This window comes from Lemur catta, chromosome 14 (assembly GCF_020740605.2).
Source record: "Lemur catta isolate mLemCat1 chromosome 14, mLemCat1.pri, whole genome shotgun sequence".
NCBI classification, from domain to species: Eukaryota; Metazoa; Chordata; class Mammalia; order Primates; family Lemuridae; genus Lemur; species Lemur catta.
In genome coordinates, this window is record NC_059141.1 from 55,742,516 (window position 1) to 55,760,352 (window position 17,837).

General features: G+C 35.7%; 1 protein-coding gene and 1 long non-coding RNA gene across 3 annotated transcripts in view; both read right to left on the reverse strand.

Moving 5' to 3' along the window:
- Positions 1-17,837, reverse strand: part of ADK (adenosine kinase) — a 497,861-nt gene that overhangs the window by 217,277 nt on the left and 262,747 nt on the right. The gene's annotated exons all lie outside the window — the stretch shown is intronic.
- LOC123650281 lies at positions 158-7,483 on the reverse strand. Its single transcript, XR_006739316.1, has 3 exons — positions 7,424-7,483; positions 2,378-2,562; positions 158-253 (listed from the first exon to the last, which is right to left on the reverse strand). It is a non-coding gene; the product is annotated as an uncharacterized LOC123650281 (long non-coding RNA).

Genomic DNA, 17,837 nt, shown 5'->3' on the forward strand with positions numbered 1-17,837 from the left:
GACTAATCGTTATAGTTTTATTTTAAACATTTTCTTAAGCTGTTTGTAATTCATGGAATAAAAGAAACACTTTACTAGAACATCCACATCATGTCCTGTCAACCTTTAGGAACAACTTCACAAAGGAAAGAACACAAACCAAAAAAAACCTTGCAGATTTCATGTTTATTAGGGACAATTTTGCTTATATTACAGTAGTTTGCAGCTGAGTATTTAAGTTGTGCATGATGAGGGTCAAAGTAAATTGAATAATCTGAAAGAGAGATAAAACCATTTATATTGAATATAAAATAACTGAAATTTTAGAAAAAACTGAAGTATCCTTCAATATGTCTCCATCATTTGCATTATAAAAAACTAATGAAGTTAATGAACATCTGAAAAAACTACAATCTTTTTAGATTTATGACACTTTTTAAAGCAACAATACTAAACATATATGCATGTGTGTATGTAAGAAATAGAAAACCCACAAATTGGATCTGCTAATGTCTGAAATTTCATACTTGCAGAATAACAGACTCATAAGCACAAAAATAAAACAAGTTCCAACTTCCACTCCCACCCTCTGTAACCAAAACGAGTTAATCTGTGGTCTGTCTGTGTGTGTCTATTAGTATTACACAGTTTATGTCAAAAGGACCTTTTGGTACACAGAGGTATCAAAACAGATTTTTGGTGTTTATTTTTTAATGAAAAAATGCCTTATTTGTGGTAAGCTTGGGAGAATAATGCTCAAGGAGTCCTCAAGAGCAGGTGCTCTTTCACAGTAGAACAGTTAGATAGCCAGAAACAGAAACAAACTTCCAAACCCAAATCTTTAATTTGAAAACAAAGTAGGGTGGCTTCTACTTCTTAAAGTGTCAGTATAATTATGTGATCATGGGGCTGGGTGTGGGTGTGAACATATTTGGATACTTTTTCTATTTTAAATCACTGGGAGACAGGAAAGAACCAATAAAAGTTGGTATGGCAATTAAGCAAGGAGGAAAAAAATGCCTTATTTTAGCAGTGAAAATGTCTGACTTTTGACTACACAGAGCTGATTTTTTTTTGAATTTCTGTTTTCCAAACTATATCCTGTTGAACTCTAGTGCCCCTTGAAATGTAAAAAGACGTTCTGTGAAAAAGGGGTTTTATTCCACAGTAAAGAAATCTGTTCAATTTTTTCCTATCCGAATATTTGCCAACTAATTTGGAAGCAAAATGTTTTTTCATGGAATATAATTTAGGAAAAATTGCTTTTCACCATATGTTAAGGTAGGGTATGTATGTGTATGTTAAAAATATTTTAGTCAAGTTTTGGTGAATTATTTCCTGTTCTTTCCCATAATGAACCTTAACTGATCAAAAGAACTCTTTGGTAAGGGAAAAACAACTAGGTAGCTATATGGGCTAGTCCTAAAGGTAAGGCAGATGAATACTATTTCAGAAGGAAGTGGTATGGAAACGAAAACCATTTACTTATATTTGTTTTTGGGGATGAGACAAGCGAGCTGGCAGTACAGGTATGGTGAAGAGAATGGCCTGTACCAAACTGGATCTGCATCACTTTACTAGAGCTATAGGGGAATAATAAAATATCCAAAGCCAAACTGAACGGTAATGTACAACTTTTCTTTGGAGTAAGTCTCAGAGGACCCATTCCTGAAAGACAGAAAAGAAAGATAACTTCCAATTGGGATGTGGTGTGGTAAACGTGAAGGATAAATCTAATGCAAAATTTTAAAAATTACCCCTAGTTTTATATGCAAGAAGATATAGTCAATGTTTCAAGTATTCAAGTACTTGTTTCAAGTACTTGTCATTCAACAAGTACTTACTGATTATATGTTACATGCTAACCATTCATTTTAGGGCTACAAAACATTCTCTCCCTCACACATACCCATTCCTATCCCTCTCATCACAAAGACTTCCTACTCCTCAAAAACATCAAGCATGCTGTACCATGTCCCCCCTACCTGCAATACTGGTATCAAAAATATATATGTGACTTGCTGCCTCACTTAATTTCTGTCTCTGTCAACAGTGCCTTCCTTAAAGAGATCTTCCATGAGTACCCTGTTTAAAAGGGAACAGCCCCTAACCCTTGTCAGTCATCCTCTAACAGATTTCCCTTATTTAGTCTTCTACAAAGTACTTATCATCTGTATCTTCATTTGAACATGAAAAATAAAAAAATAAAGTACTATTTTTGTTTTCTTTTTTCCAGTAGACCAGTAGGCAGAGAATAAAGTACTTACTATCACCCGAAATACTGTATATTTCTTTATAGTAAACCCTCCCCCTTCCACCATTAAATGAAAGGTTTCCTGGAAGCAGGAACTTTCGTTCCTATGGTATACCTGTTATCTAGCATATAACATGGACTTACTAACTATTTGTTGTTGAATTTGTGGATAGCACATAGATGGAACTGAAGGAAGTGATGATTGAGATGAAATCTGATGAAACTGTAGAGTTAACTAGACATAGGGAGATGTCCAGCCACACTGACCTTCTTTCAGGTTTTATTCTCCTCTGCTAGAACAACTCTCTCATATTTTCACCTCCCTATGTCTAGAACACTGTGGGAAGACAAATAAGAAAGGCAGGTAGAAACCAGGTAGGAAGTCTTTCTTGGAATTCAAAAAGATATTTACATTAAATTCTCCCTCAAAGATATGCTTAGAGGAAGAATAGTTTTGTGTGTCTTATGATAGAGAACATTTCAGAAATACACATTTAATTTAGATGAATCAATATTTTAAAAAAAGAAAGTTAAGTATTTTCTATGCTATATGAATGAAGGTAACTTATGAGTCAAGAAATCAAACCTGGATTCCTGATTATATTGTTGAATTAGCAAACCACTTTACTTCTTATATAAATGAGAATGTCAGCTCTCTAAGGTATTCCTGAACAGCCGAGGAATGGGCAGATGCTATTTACTCAATTTAACTCAACCATAAATGCAAGGGGTAACTACCTTTTCTAAATTCTGATGTTGCTTTGTACATAGTTCTATTCTAATGAGTTACAAAGAACTGTCTTCATTCTTATACCAAATAAGCTGTTTGTCAAAGATACTATTTTTTTGTGTGCACAGGTTTTTGTTTTATTGGGATCCAATATCTCTCTTGGAATCTCCTTTATTAACTTTAGAATAAACAAACTTATTGGGGGATATATAAGCAAACTTTAGAATAAACAAACTTATATGTAGACATATCTAATTTAACATAGAGCCTGGCACATAATAAAAATATCTTTATAGCAAACATCTAATGAGTGTTTCTTGTGGGCCATGTACTGTTCTTTATGTTTTACATATATTATCTCATTGTATCCTTATGAGGTAGATATTATCATCATTCCTACTGTTGTGGTTCAGGACACACTAACCCAAAATATGGGCACCTTGGCATATCAAATATTTTAAGATGAAGGTCTCTCTGACCTTACTCCATCCTTTTCCCCTGAAGCAGATCATAAAACCTGGGAACTATTTTCTGAATTTCCCTGAAGGAGGTCAAAAGACCCTCTCTATAAAGGTATATCCTTATCTCCAAAGACAAAGGGATACAGAGAGGCATCAAACAAATAGGCCTTGCTACGTTTCACCCAGTTTACTACACTTTCTTCATATTCTTTGCCCTATCTTATATTCTTCATGACTGGCCACTCTTCATCAAAGCAACTACAAAAAACGTTCAGGGTTTAACTTCTTCTTTGGGTCTTCATTTCCTTATGAAGGCTCATGTATAACTTATATTTTAAATAAATTTGTATGCTTTTCTTTATGTTGATCTGTTTTTTTGTTTTTTTTGTTTGAGACAGAGTCTCACTCTGTTGCCCAGGCTACAGTGCCGTGGCGTCAGCCTAGCTCACAGCAACCTCAAACTCCCGGGCTCAAGCAATCCTTCTGCCTCAGCGTCCCGAGTAGCTGGGACTACAGGCATGTGCCACCATGCCCGGCTAATTTTTCTATATATATTTTTAGCTGTCCATATAATTTCTTTCTATTTTTAGTAGAGACGGGGTCTTGCTCTTGCTCAGGCTGGTCCTCGAACTCCTGACCTCGAGCAATCCTCCCGCCTCGGCCTCCCAGAGTGCTAGGATTACAGGCGTGAGTCACCACGCCCGGCATGTTTTTTGTTATAGGGGCCACAGCTATGAACAAAGAAGGATAAAAGGGAAAGATATTTTTCCTCCCCTACTCCATTTTGCAGATGAAGAAAGTGAGGTTCAAAAGTTAACTGCAGGAGATCACATAGCTGGTAAGTAGTGAAACTTGGATTTATATCGACTCCAGAGCACACCCTCTTAACTAATATGCTATTAAACTCCAGGGCATACCCTCTTAACTAATATGCTATTCTTGCTGTAATATAGAATGAAGTTAAGTTCCTAATAAATACTTGTTATTATTGTTATACATATTTTAAAATAAAAAAGTATAAAAACACCAATGTTTGCATAAATGAATATGACATTTCATATACTCATTGAAATACTTTAAAACTCTTCCTAGTCACCTCAAATCCACTCTACTGATAGTTTCTTTAATCAAACACACTAATGCAACAAACTGAATCAAGTACTGTAATTGCAACTATGTCACTGACAAACACTAGGGAAACTGAAACAATTTTTTTAAAATAGGGAAAAAAATAATGAAATGGTATCAGTGATGTCCAGTATGTATAAATGAAGTTAAAAGATTTATCTAATCAATTCTGTCGCATTCCTTAAAACTTAAGTGGCCTTTATTTAACAATCTTCTGATATGCTAGAGAAAGGTCCATTTACTACAAAAGTTAAGGAAATAACAGTATCATGGACATCTGTTAGCTGTGAGAAAATTTTAAGATATTATTAAAACCCCAATTTAGAAAGAGTTTTGGCTGGCAAAAAGGCTTCTAAAACATGTGCTTTAAAGGTTTTTTTAGCAATTACTAAATAATTTATAGATTCAATTTTTATCATTATTCTCCAAATTCATTATGGTTTCTATCAGGAATATCCATATGCAGAAAACAAAGCAGTTCTTAGAAAACACAAAACCAAAAATTTAATTAGTCTTTAAAAATTGTGTTAATTAAAATATTAAGTTATTGAATTGCAAGTTTATAGATTATTACTTTTCATGAATCAATAAATGAAATAATTGTTTCCATCCTTTTTTGTAGAATTTTATAGGACGGGAAGGGGAGAGAAAAGAGAGGGAAAGGAAATAATCATAAAATGATGAAGTAATTTTTAAAAGCAAAATCACTGAAAGGCCACTAATAACTTCAAGTGAAATGCCATATAAAAGCTTTTAATTGCCTTAAATTTGTGAAAAACTACCCAGGAGATCAACAAATTCACATCAATGAACTGCATTATACTAATAAGAGACCCCTGGCCCCAAGCCAGGTAGAACAACAAAATGAACCATTCTCACATGGCTGCAAATTATCCAAAAGGAAGAGAAAGAGACAAAGTCAAAGCAACATGTTTGCACTGTGGGAAAAAGATCAAATATTGATCAGTCCAAGCTGAGGTAATTAGAGCCATTGTCAAGGAGATGGCATGCATGTTCTTAGTCCTACAGAAATGCATCTTTGTCTTAAATGTTGAGCAAATTAGTCATTCATTAAACTTTTATAAAAATAAATTCAATAAAACATCTGGTGTTTCTACTTTTAAAATCTAATAACTTCTTGACCCTTTAAAAAAATCATCTCGTTTGTGAGATTTTAAAAAAAGATTTAAGGATAAACACATGGATGTGCCTGGAAAAAAAAAAGGTTTAAGGATTTGCTTGAATTTCAGTTCAACGTACTTCTATCACCATTAGACTATCATACGCCAGTATGTTAAATCATGGCTTGCTCAAATAAGCAAAACATTAAATTACTGCAAAATGAGGACAACTTGTAAATTAGTACATCTGATTAAGTGCACACATCTGTAAAGTATGGAATTTATACGTTGTTCTAATTTTTATTATAGTAAAACCTATACATTTCCTTTTTTGAGTTTACTACGACTAATCATTGTTGAAAATTTTAGAGATAATAGTAACATTCAAAGGTGGTAAAAAGTCTTAATAGTCTGTGGCAGGAAGCAAATCAGAAATTTATCTATTACTTGTTCACTATGAATCCTTTAAGAGCCAATCTAGTCATAACCACTAAGTATATATGGTAGTCCAGCATGGAAATGTTCACCCAGAATTAACTTGCCACATGAAATTGTTCTTAAAAACACCTGACTATAATTCTTATTACTGTTTCTGTAGCAAAATGAAGCTCCCATTTATGTATTTCCTGCTATATAACCAAAGGATTGGATTTCTATCTCTATTTATAAATTCATAGTTTTATAATGTTTAAATAAAAAAGAAAGCTTGTATGCCTAATCTCCTCTCTTCCCACTGCATTCATGTATGTTGAATAGAGACTGACTTAAAACACTCAGGAACAGCAAATCATTGAGAGCTCTGAAGGCAGCACCACAAAGTTAATACCATAAATTCAGTACCATAGAAGCTGTTGATGAGTAGAATGAATGCTTATTTTCATATTCTGGCTAATGACATAACCCAAATTCAGTTAAAATTCTAGGCTACTCTGAAAATTCAAAATTCCTTTATCTAAAATATATCTTTCATATTTTCTTGTTAACTGAGTCTATTTTCTTTGTTGCAGATTTATTAAAATAACTACTATTTGTTCAAGGTAGGGTATATCTTTCTTTTATTCATGCATTATTATACATTGCTTAAGTTTTGTGTAACATGCCTATATTCTGAGAAATTATTAATAATTATAGCTGGTCCAATATGAGCAAGCATAACAAGCAATTGAAATTTTTTAAAATTTTACTCTACTTACCAAGTTGTGATTTAATGAAATGTTTCATCAATATATTAGTTCTTGTTCTTTCAAGCTCCCTTTCCCAAACTACCAAATACAGGAAAAAGTAAGCAAATAATCATTAATGTTATCATTAGTTTTACATTTAGAGTTATGTTACTATTGTTTCCAAAAAATAAAATTTTTTGTTTTCTTTTCATTCTTTCTGGCATTTTACACCTTCATTTTAGAATGGTTTTGTTCTATCATTCACTTTTTTGTAAAACAGAATGAATTACATCCATTTGTGCCAAATTCTTAATCCCAATGAATCTTTGACAGATGGAATGAAATACTCAAAGAGTCACTTTAGTAGCTTTGCTATATATTAACTGTCTCACCCCCACTTTTCTTTCTGAATTGCTGGCAAAAGTGGATCAGGTCATCTGATGAAAATGAAGCACAAATCTGGATGTCACCTCAGAAAGATAGGTTTCATTTCTAACTTTTTAGTCACATCTCAAAGAACAGAAATTATACTCATCTTTCGTCATTAGCATTTTTCACTATGTAATCATCTGATAAAAGCTACCTACCAGTGCTTCTTAGGGAAGAACACAGCAAATTGTTCCACAGGACCCCTGCTTTTATTGTCTCTTTGGGAAAAAGTGGAAAAGTAAATATACTGCTTTGCATTTCGTTACCTAGTTTGCAGACAATTTTACTGGCTAATATAAATATGGCAATGTTTATCTTTCTAGTCATAAAATCACTAAAAAGCCATCAGAGCAGAATACGCTTTGCTCCCTCCCTCCCCTCACAACAAAATCTCTGTATGTCGTTACTTGACTAAAAAATCATATAAAAGAACTATTATTTTGCTTTTTTCACAAAATCCCAGGCAAAATTCACTTAATTATGAAAAAAATAAGCAGTAGAGCCCATTATTCTTATAAATATTAAAAGCATGAATGACAAAATGGAAGCTGAGGATTTTTTTTTCTTTTGGGGGGCATTGTTCTAATACTTAATTAGAAGTGGAAATGCAGTGGGAAATAAAGTGATTTCTATATATTAACAGACCAATGACCTACAGATAAGACAGGAAGGTAAAAGATAGCACAGTTAATTAATCTTTAAGCCATTTATCTATTAAAGCTTTAATTCCCAAACAAATATTTGTATTCAAAAACTACAGCTGCTTTCCTTTATATTCAATCGCTTTGCCTTGTTCTACAGAAAAGCTATTAAGATGTCTTGCTTACTGAAAGATATCAAAGCAGAGAAATTCTATAAAATTTTAAGACAAAATAAGCATTCAAATACACAAAAGCAGGAACACTGAAAAATCAGTTTACTGTTCCTTATTCAATCACATGATATATTTCAAATATTTTGGTTTCTCTTATTCTCAGAGGAGATGTATTATAAAACTAAGTTTGGATTTCTTGTATATGCTGTTTTTAATTAATTCATCAAGCAATATTTATTAGGTATCTTTTCAATGCAAAGCAATAAAGTGCTCAAGAGCAGACAAAACTGCATAATTATTACTTTCAAGGGGTTTACATTCTTTTGGAGGAAGGGAGGAGGATGTGATAGAAAACTTCATTCTCCAATTTAAATACTGGGGACTGTACTGATTCTTTTTTTTTTTTTTTTTAATTTTAGAAGCCTCCTCCCAGAAGAACTGTATTGATTTTTAACACTAATTTAGATACGGTACTTTTGATTTCAAGTACAATCACATGCCAAAGCGTACGACAGATGACACTTCAACACAGATAGGTTTTAAGTTATGTTTTTGTTCATTACTTAATCTGCATACCTAAACAACAAACAATTGTTGGACACTTTTCCAGGTATGATGCCAGGCCATGGTGATACAAGGATAAACAACAAACAATACCAGCTTTTAGAAACCTCATAGTCTAGTTATACTCTTGATACTACCATCACCACACATAAATGCTTAGGGAAAATCACTCCATTTCCATCAATCTAAATCATATGTATCATCCAAGTTCTATCTCTTCTAGCAATCCTCAATAAATGAATTCTGACAAAATGTTTGAATGAACTCTAAGATGTTAAGATTTGGAAAAAACTTAAGATATCCTTGTTTCCTTTACAACACTCAGCAAAATACTAGGCACTAAACAGATTCTCAAGGAAAAAAAAGATATAATAAGCACAATACATGAAAATAAAGATCAAAATACCCTGAACTTACTATTTTTTTCAAAAAAATTTATCTCCCGAGATGGCTTTCTTGATGTGACAACTTGACTTGGCTGCAGACTCCAGTTATTCAGTCTAGCACTAGTCTAGGTGTTGTTTTGAAGGTATTTTTCAGATATAATTAAAATAACTAATTAGTTGCCTTCTAGTAAGGAAGTATCCTGGATTATCTGGAAGAGCCTGACTGAATCAGGTAAAAGGCCTTAAAAGCATAGATGAGGTTTCCTTGAAAGAGAGAATAAATTTACACCTATGGGTAATAGTTCCCCTCTTCCTGGCTGCCTGCCTATGGTTTCTGAACTACTTGGCCAGTCTCCACATGCCAATTCCTTGAAATCAATCGATCAATAAATTAATCTCATTCTCGCTCTATATATCTCCTACTGGTTCTGCTTCTGTGGTTGAACCCTGACTGATACAACCTTATTATTCCAAATTAATATAATTATTATGCTAATATGTTTTCAAAGAATGTGTGCCTCTGCTTTTTAATCGGAAAAATGGGCATTTTAATGGTTAAGAAAGCCAATATACAATCTGTCATGGCTTTTTAAAAAAAGCCAGTATTTATTATTGTATGAGTGCATATATAATAAAATATATACACAAATTTGAATGCAGGTGAATGCAAGAACTAGTATAATCCTGAATAGGGATTCTTAACAATTTTTGGCCTAAAATTCAGCTTTAAATGAAATGAGAAAAACAGACTGTCAACATATACTTAGTTTTCTCTGTGCCCAAAGGACTTCACCAGGCATTGAGGAGTGTCATAAAGGAAAGAGAGGACATGGTTTTATGTAAAAGTCACTTATCATCCTCGGCAAAGTGAAAGCCTAGAAAGTCTCTACAGGAGAGGAGATTGCATATAATGAATATTTACATCAGACACTATGTATATTTAAAAAATAATGTATATATCTCTTTCCATATCCTCATAACAATCTAATGAGGTAAAAATTTTTCCTATTCCACAGATGAGAAAGCTAAGACTTACAGTTGTCCAAGGTCACACAGCTAGCAGGTGGCATAGTAAGAATCTGAGCACAAGCCTAATGCTAAAGTTCCAACTCTTCTTCTGCACTAGACTGTTAAGGAAATGATTCCCTAATAGCATATAAATTATTAATTGAACATTTATTGTGTGTCAGACCACTTTATTAAACATTTTTGTGTATTTTTTATTGACTTTTTAGTACCTTTTAAGGAAAGTACTATCACGATGCCTATTTTACAACTGCAACTAGTCCAGTGAACAAATTTCAAGGACACATCTTTTTTTTAAAATCCTCTCCCTTAAGTAACTACTTTACCTTTTGAGTCCTTTCCCAGAAATGATGGATTTTCTGCAAGACAAAGGAGTTGAGATTCTGAGGGCCCTAGGGCAGACTCACCACTCCCACCCCGCCCCCCCCCCCCCCCCCCCGCCCCCGCAAAAAAGCCCATGATCTCCTTTAGTCAGAGAGATGGATTTGAGGCAGCTTCTTCCAATCTCCTGACAAGATGTCTGTCATATTAAAAATTTCTTTCTTCCCTGGAAATCTTTGTTGTCTCAATAATTGGATCTGTTAGGCAGACAGTGAGGGATTGTGGCTCTCATAGGGACAAAGGTGGGCGCCTTGCCTTGGTGCTGCTTCAAGCAGTTGTCTCACCTGGGAAGGACAAGAGTAGGCATCTCATCTTGGTGCTTCTGCGTCCTTAATCCTGCCCCAAGCAACTGCCATATGGGGGAAGGAGGAACCCCTGCTAATCTGCAAAAAAAAAAAAACCAGGGCCCCAACCCAAAGGCCTGGCAGCCCAGGTACAATGGGATTTGGAAAGTGACCTAAGACCTAAATGACCTAAAGTTACCTAATTAATAACCTAAGACTAATTATCATGTCATTAACTATCCATCAAAGTGGTTCAGTGGTGACATCTGAACCACAAGGAGGGTCCAACCAAGATACTATAAAATAAGACCCTAGACTATAACCAGAGCCCTTTTGTTATGACAGGGAATCTGTTCGTCGTCTGGGTGAAAGTATCTTGCTCTTGCTGTGTAAACCTATCTTGCCCTCCCTCAATAAACTTCATTTCAGGCTTGACTTGCCTTTGGTTTGTCTGGTCATTCTTTAGCCAAGAGCATACCAAGAAGCAAGAACAGACAACTATGACCCGACAGATCTTTGTGTGAGGAGCAATTAGACCTAGACTGAAACTCTCTTATGGTTTCAACAACAAAAGTAACGTAGGAAATAGACACAGAGTAGCAGGGTATTAGCTAAGCCTTCAGAAGTACCTTAATTCAGTGTCCTGGTATTAGAGAATAGTCCATAGTGAAGGGGATCACAATATGACACCCCAAAATATGCCATTTTGGTATAAGGATTATTTTGAGCTGAAGGTAATAGCTCAGAGCAACCTCAAACTCCTGGGCTCAAGTGATCCTCCTGCCTTAGCCTCACAAGTAGCTGGGACTGCAGGCATGTACCACCATGCCAGGCTAATTTTTTCTATTTTTAGTAGAGATGGGGTTCTCACTCTTGCTCAGGCTGGTCTCCAACTTCTGACTTCAAGTGATCCTCCTGCCTTGGCCTTCCAGAGTGCTAGGATTATAGGCATGAGCCACGTGTCCCCCTGTCCCCCACATTAAATTTCTCTTTTGTGAAGGAAATTTACATTTGTAATGGTGTCCTCCACTCAAGTACTGGAGAGAGGAGACAACTCTTCTCACTTTAGTCTGCATCACAGACCTTACTAAACAACACTTATTTACCATGCATTTCCTAATCTTCTGTAATAGAGGAAATGGCTTGAAAAAAACAGCAAAAACATTCCCTACTCCTTTTGGAGAGCTGGGACCTGCATCCCTGCCTCAGACCAGTGGTTGGGAGGGACAGGGGAGTGTCTTTTGTTCTTTATGTCATAGGTGATGGGATTAATCCAGGCAAAGATCATGAGATCATTTTAGCTAAAATGGAATTAATCCGGGCAGAGGTCACAAGATTGTCTTAAGGGAAGATGAGATTGATCAGAAGCTGGCAGCTGGTACTTTGAGATGAGGAATCTGCCACTTGTCAGCAAATTAATAAACTTCTGTTTCCTTCTCCTCAAACTACTTGTCCTCATTCTTCTGATGTGGCCTTGGGTGCAAGTGCTGAACTTTCAGTAACACTTCCACAACTCTCCACCCTACTCCACCAGAAGCCCCAGCCCCTTTTTGTCCAGTTTCACTTTACCTAGTCTTTTCTCCAAACTTTATTACTCTTTGTTAAAATGGTATATAAGCTCCTAGGTCTAACTGCCTCTTTGGGACTTTCAATTCTTTCCAATGAGGTCTCCTGAGACCTAGCAGGGACTCCTTTGAGGAGCCTGCTGGGCTCCCAAGTATAAAGGAAAATCTTGTTCCCTCAGGGGAAGTTTCAGACTCCTGCATAGCTTTGTAAAGTGAAGGGGCAACCTGATGAGAACAACGCCCCTAGTCACTGTTATTGAAACCGAAACCACAAGGGGGTTTTGGCCTAGATCCAGTTGCAGAAAGATCCAATTATTGAGACAACTAGGACTGCCAAGGAAGAAATGAATTTTTTAAATAAAAGATGTCTTTTCAGGAGAACAGGAGAAGCTGCCTCAAATCTGTCTCTCTGCTGAAGGAGATCATAGGCTTTTAAAGGAGGGGCCAAGTGCCTTGGGGGCAGGTTGTGGGGGATAGCAAATCTTGGTGTCAGGAAGTCTGCCTGGAGCCTTCAAAATCACAACTCCTTTATGTTTTAGAAAATCCACCATTTCTGGGAAACAACTCAAAAGGTTAAGTTGTTAGTTAAGGAAAAGGATTAAAAAAAATATAGGGGGTCATTGAAATTTGTTCACGGAGCCAGTTACATCAAGAAGTATTTTGGTTCCCTATGAAAACTAAAAGATGGCATCTTTTTTTTTTTTTTTTTGGAGACAGAGTCTCACTCTGTTGCCCAGACTAGAGTGCCATGGCATCAGCCTAGCTCACAGCAACCTCAAACTCCTGGGCTCAAGCAATCCTTCTGCCTCAGCCCCCCGAGTAGCTGGGACTACAGGCATGTACCACCATGCCCAGCTCATTTTTTCTGTATTTATTTTTAGTTCTCCAGCTAATTTCTTTCTATTTGTAGTAGAGATGGGGTCTCGCTCTTGCTCAGACTGGTCTCGAATTCCTGAGCTCAAACAATCCGCCTGCCTCGGCCTCCCAGAGTGCTAGGATTACAGGTGTGAGCCACCGCACTCAGTCTAAAAGATGGCATCTTAACATGATCTTGTTTTTTGGAAACCCCCATCAGATGGAAAATGCAGATAAGGGGGAACTGAGGAATTGAACTCTGACCACCATTCTTTGTTCTAAATTTCCCTCGGGGGCCTGTCACACCCATCTCAACACTCCTTTCCCCTATTCCAAGAATCTCTGAATCCACCTATTCCTCCCACCCTCACTTCAAGATATTCTGCCTTTTTGTACCAGGACTGCCTAAACTGTACCTCTGCCTTTAAAAATCCTAGTTTCAGGCTGAGCATGGTGGCTCACGCCTATAATTCTGCACTTTTGGAGGTGGGAGGATTGTTTGAGGCCAGGAGTTTAAGACCAGCCTGGGCAACATAGCAAGACCCCTTCCCTATACAAAAAATTAAAGAAATAATAATAACCAGAAGTCCTAGCTACACAGCTACATGGGAGGCTGAGGCCTGCCACTGTACTGCATTCCAGCCTGGGGGAAAGACTGAGACCTCCTCTCTTTAAAAAAGTCCGCCCGCCCCTCCCCCCCCACCAGGGCTTGTAAGCAATCAGGGAGTTGAGTTCCAGTTTTAAGCATTAGACGCTCATTCTCCTTGCATGGCACCCTGCAATAAAAATGTCTTTCTCCTGCTGCAACTCTCAGCTCCATTGTCTCGCTTTACTGCGCCAGGTAAGCGGACCCCAGTTTGGTTCAATAACACTCCCATGTGCATACAAAATAAACCTTTCTTCCTGTTAATCTTTTGTTGCTTTAATTCACAGGCCCCAACTCCTGAATATAAGAGGGTAGAGGAAAAGTTTTTCCTCCCCTATAGAAATTGTTCTACACCTTTTATGGGAGAATGGGGTAGTGATATTTAAGTCAATATTGCAAATAGTACGGCTACGATTTAACAATCAGCATACTGACATATCAAAGATGTTTGATAGAAATTATTACTGTATGTTCACAATGTCAGGTACATAAACAAAACAAAACAAAAAATAAACAAATAAATTATATTGGAGAATAGAAGATTTAAAATGCTTTGAGTAAAGCACTATAAAAACAAAAAAACCTCAAAGCTTCCCAAATGGAAATCAATGAGTAAGAACCATGGGGTGCTTTATAGTCTAATCATAAATACTTTGACTTATAAAATCAATGTAAAAATTTGCTCAAAATCATTGTACTACATTGTCTTTGACCTTTGACAGCTAAAAAAATTTTTACATCATTGTACTACACAAATAAGAGTAAATCAAACTGATAAAGCTAGTTTATATGCTTTAAAAGCAACCAGAAACTAAAGAATGGATGAAGATATTTATCTTCTATATTTCATTCACTGTATGTACCTGGGAATCATTAGCATAAAGGAATAAAAGCAAATGTGCAATTATCCACCCTTTCGCTATTCTTCCAAATTACGTCTTATATCACACTGCTTCTCAAAAGAATTTTATGATTCCCAGTATAGAGTTTACACTCCTAAGTATGGAATATAAGGTCCTTCTGACCCCTCTCTTCTTCCCTACCATGATCTCCCATCATTCTTTTTTTTTTTTTTTTTGAGACAGAGTCTCGCTCTGTTGCCTGGGCTAGAGTGAGTGCCGTGGCGTCGGCCTAGCTCACAGCAACCTCAAACTCCTGGGCTTAAGCGATCCTCCTGCCTCAGCCTCCCGAGTAGCTGGGACTACAGGCATGTGCCACCATGCCCGGCTAATTTTTTCTATATATATTTTTAGTTGGCCAGATAATTTCTTTCTGTTTTTAGTAGAGACGGGGTCTCACTCATGCTCAGGCTGGTCTCGAACTCCTGACCTCAAGCGATCCACCCGCCTCGGCCTCCCAGAGTGCTAGGATTACAGGCGTGAGCCACCGCGCCCGGCCTCCCATCATTCTTCCACATGCAACCTAGTTTAGTATTTCACAATTTAATCCACAGGGGTGGTTAATAAACTCTCTTTGAAAAATGGCTTGACCAGTAAATAGATTTTTAAAAGCTGCATATCCCATCCCACTTTTGGATTTTCAAAATGAACAGCAGCATATTAAAGTGGAAGGGGTTAGTTGGAAGGATTCCTGAGAAAGTAAGTAAATTAAATAAGGGTTACACAATTATGACAAGATTGTCCCCTTCCCTCCAAAAAAAACGGTGAAGTAATTAGAATTACTGAGAGAAATTATCAGTCTTAAATCAGTGTAAAAGAAAAAGCTGAAGCCCTTTAAAGTACATTCTATCCATTTCAGCATTTACCTGGCAGAATCTATTCCCAACTTCGTTGCTGGGTTTTGGCTAACAAACTATTTCTTTTATCCCCCCACTATTTAAATGTAATAAAAATATATTTAAGCTGTATGCTTCAATTAATTCTAAGTGTTAATAACTACTGAAGTAATTCAAATCAAAATATATATAGTCATCAGTGTATTTATAAACAGGTCTTTTTTAAAAAAGGTAGGTTCATGATAGAAATTCAACATGTGAATTGCAATTCCTTTGAGAGAGGAAAGCAGTTATAACTCTTTCATTTATACTTGATGTTTTCCATTATCCTTTCTTAAAATTCTCAGTAAACAATTACTTGTACTCACTTTATGATTTAGGTAAGGTTTCACAGCCACTTCCTTTTAATAAGGATGCCAAGGTTAAGAGAGTTTAAATGCCTCAGTGCAGATCAAAGGTGGAACTACCTATATAACTGTGGAGTTCTCAGGAAATAATTTACTTTTTCCTTCAAGCAGGTGTAAACATACCAAGACATGTGTTATGATGGACATTCCAAGTAGTTTCTTTTACATTTCAACTGCTTTCCTTCACTCAAAGGCACTTATAAAGTATTGTGTAACAGCAAAGAAATATATAAAAGAGTATAAAAGCATGTTATACAAATAAAGGAATTATTAACAGCATCAGCAACACCTTATTACTTCATGAAATAAAATTATATAATTGCCACTTAGTTATAAACTTGAAAATTTTTCATTTGAGGAATGAGTAATAAGAAACATAAGGTGTTACTACTGAAATTAATTAATGGCACATCAATGACATTCACACTGGTTATTAACATGTTAATCACTAAGAACTCAAGATATGTCAAGCTAGAGGCATCCGATTTTAACAGATGATCTTTTCAACAGAGGCTGTATATAACATCTATAAATTTTGTTTCAGCACAGAGAGAGAAAAATTTTCTTGGAAAAATATCTGGGCAAGTATGTAAAAAAATAAATGTGCATGCAATGAATTATTTAAGAAAATAATTTTATTATATATTTACAATCCATAGTTTATATTTATCTAAATTAGTGATTGTGACATTAAAAAAACAGATTCTACCATAATGTTTTTATTCTGTGTCTTACTGCTTCTTTTCTAACCTATACCTTTAATCTTCTGCATGTGTGTGCTACTATAATCAGATGTTGTGAAAATTATTATACTGTCACAAAAAATGGATTTTGTGATTTCCGGTGGGAAATAAAGCAGTCAGACAAATGAACCATTACAGAAAAAAATCTTATCTTTTATGAAAAGTAATGGATCAAGATATTAATGACCATCACCCCCGAACTCACTGCTGGATGCTGAGGAAAAAGAATTTAAACTCCCTAACTCTGAAATAAATAGAAATGGCTTCTTTAAAAGACCAAACCCTCTTTTTCCATATTATAAATTATATGTTTATACTATAGCCATAAGAAAGAGATGTTGCCAGAGGAAGAAGCTGCCTTAGGGTACACTACACCAACCCCTCCCTATAAAACATTGACTATCCATGTTTACTTATTTTAATAAATACTTCAAAATACTCTAGGAAAGTAAGAACTATTTCATTTTTAACAAGGAAGGCTAGAGAAAAATGTAAAGATATCTACCCTTTAAAGAAAAAGGCCCAAATCCAGTTAAACGATCAAGATCAAACAGGAGATAAGCATGTCTACTAAATTCCAAATATGTGTTCATTGCAAAATAGACAACTCTGCCCCATTCAAAATTCAAAACCTCAGGCCAACATCTATCCTTAGGAAGGACTTCTGTTCCTCCCCTCTCACTATAGGTACTGGGCTTCTTACCTAATTAATGTTTCAATTTAGTTTTATTAATTGTTAAGCCTTTATGCAATAATAATAAATTAACCAGCATTTGTATAGGGTGTTTTTCTGTGTGGAAATGCATTTTAATCTCTAAATAACTAAATTACCAATAGATTTTGGGCATATTGCTCATTTGGACACAATGGATGGTCTGGGAAAGGACTGATGAAGTGCCAGAGAGTTATTCATCTCAACAGGTAGGTCAACTGCATACACCTGATATGGATAGGCAGGCAATAGAACTGGTGATCTATCAAGTTCTGGTATCCATTCTTCCTCACTGGCTTACCAACATGGGGGTTTCATTATAAATACTATAATGTATTTATCCAATAGGCACTATAGTGGAATAAATAAGTTAATACTATCATGGCATTTGACAAAATTAAGAAAAAAAATAGCAATACTTTTACATTATTCATTTCCTCAAGGTGTTACATGC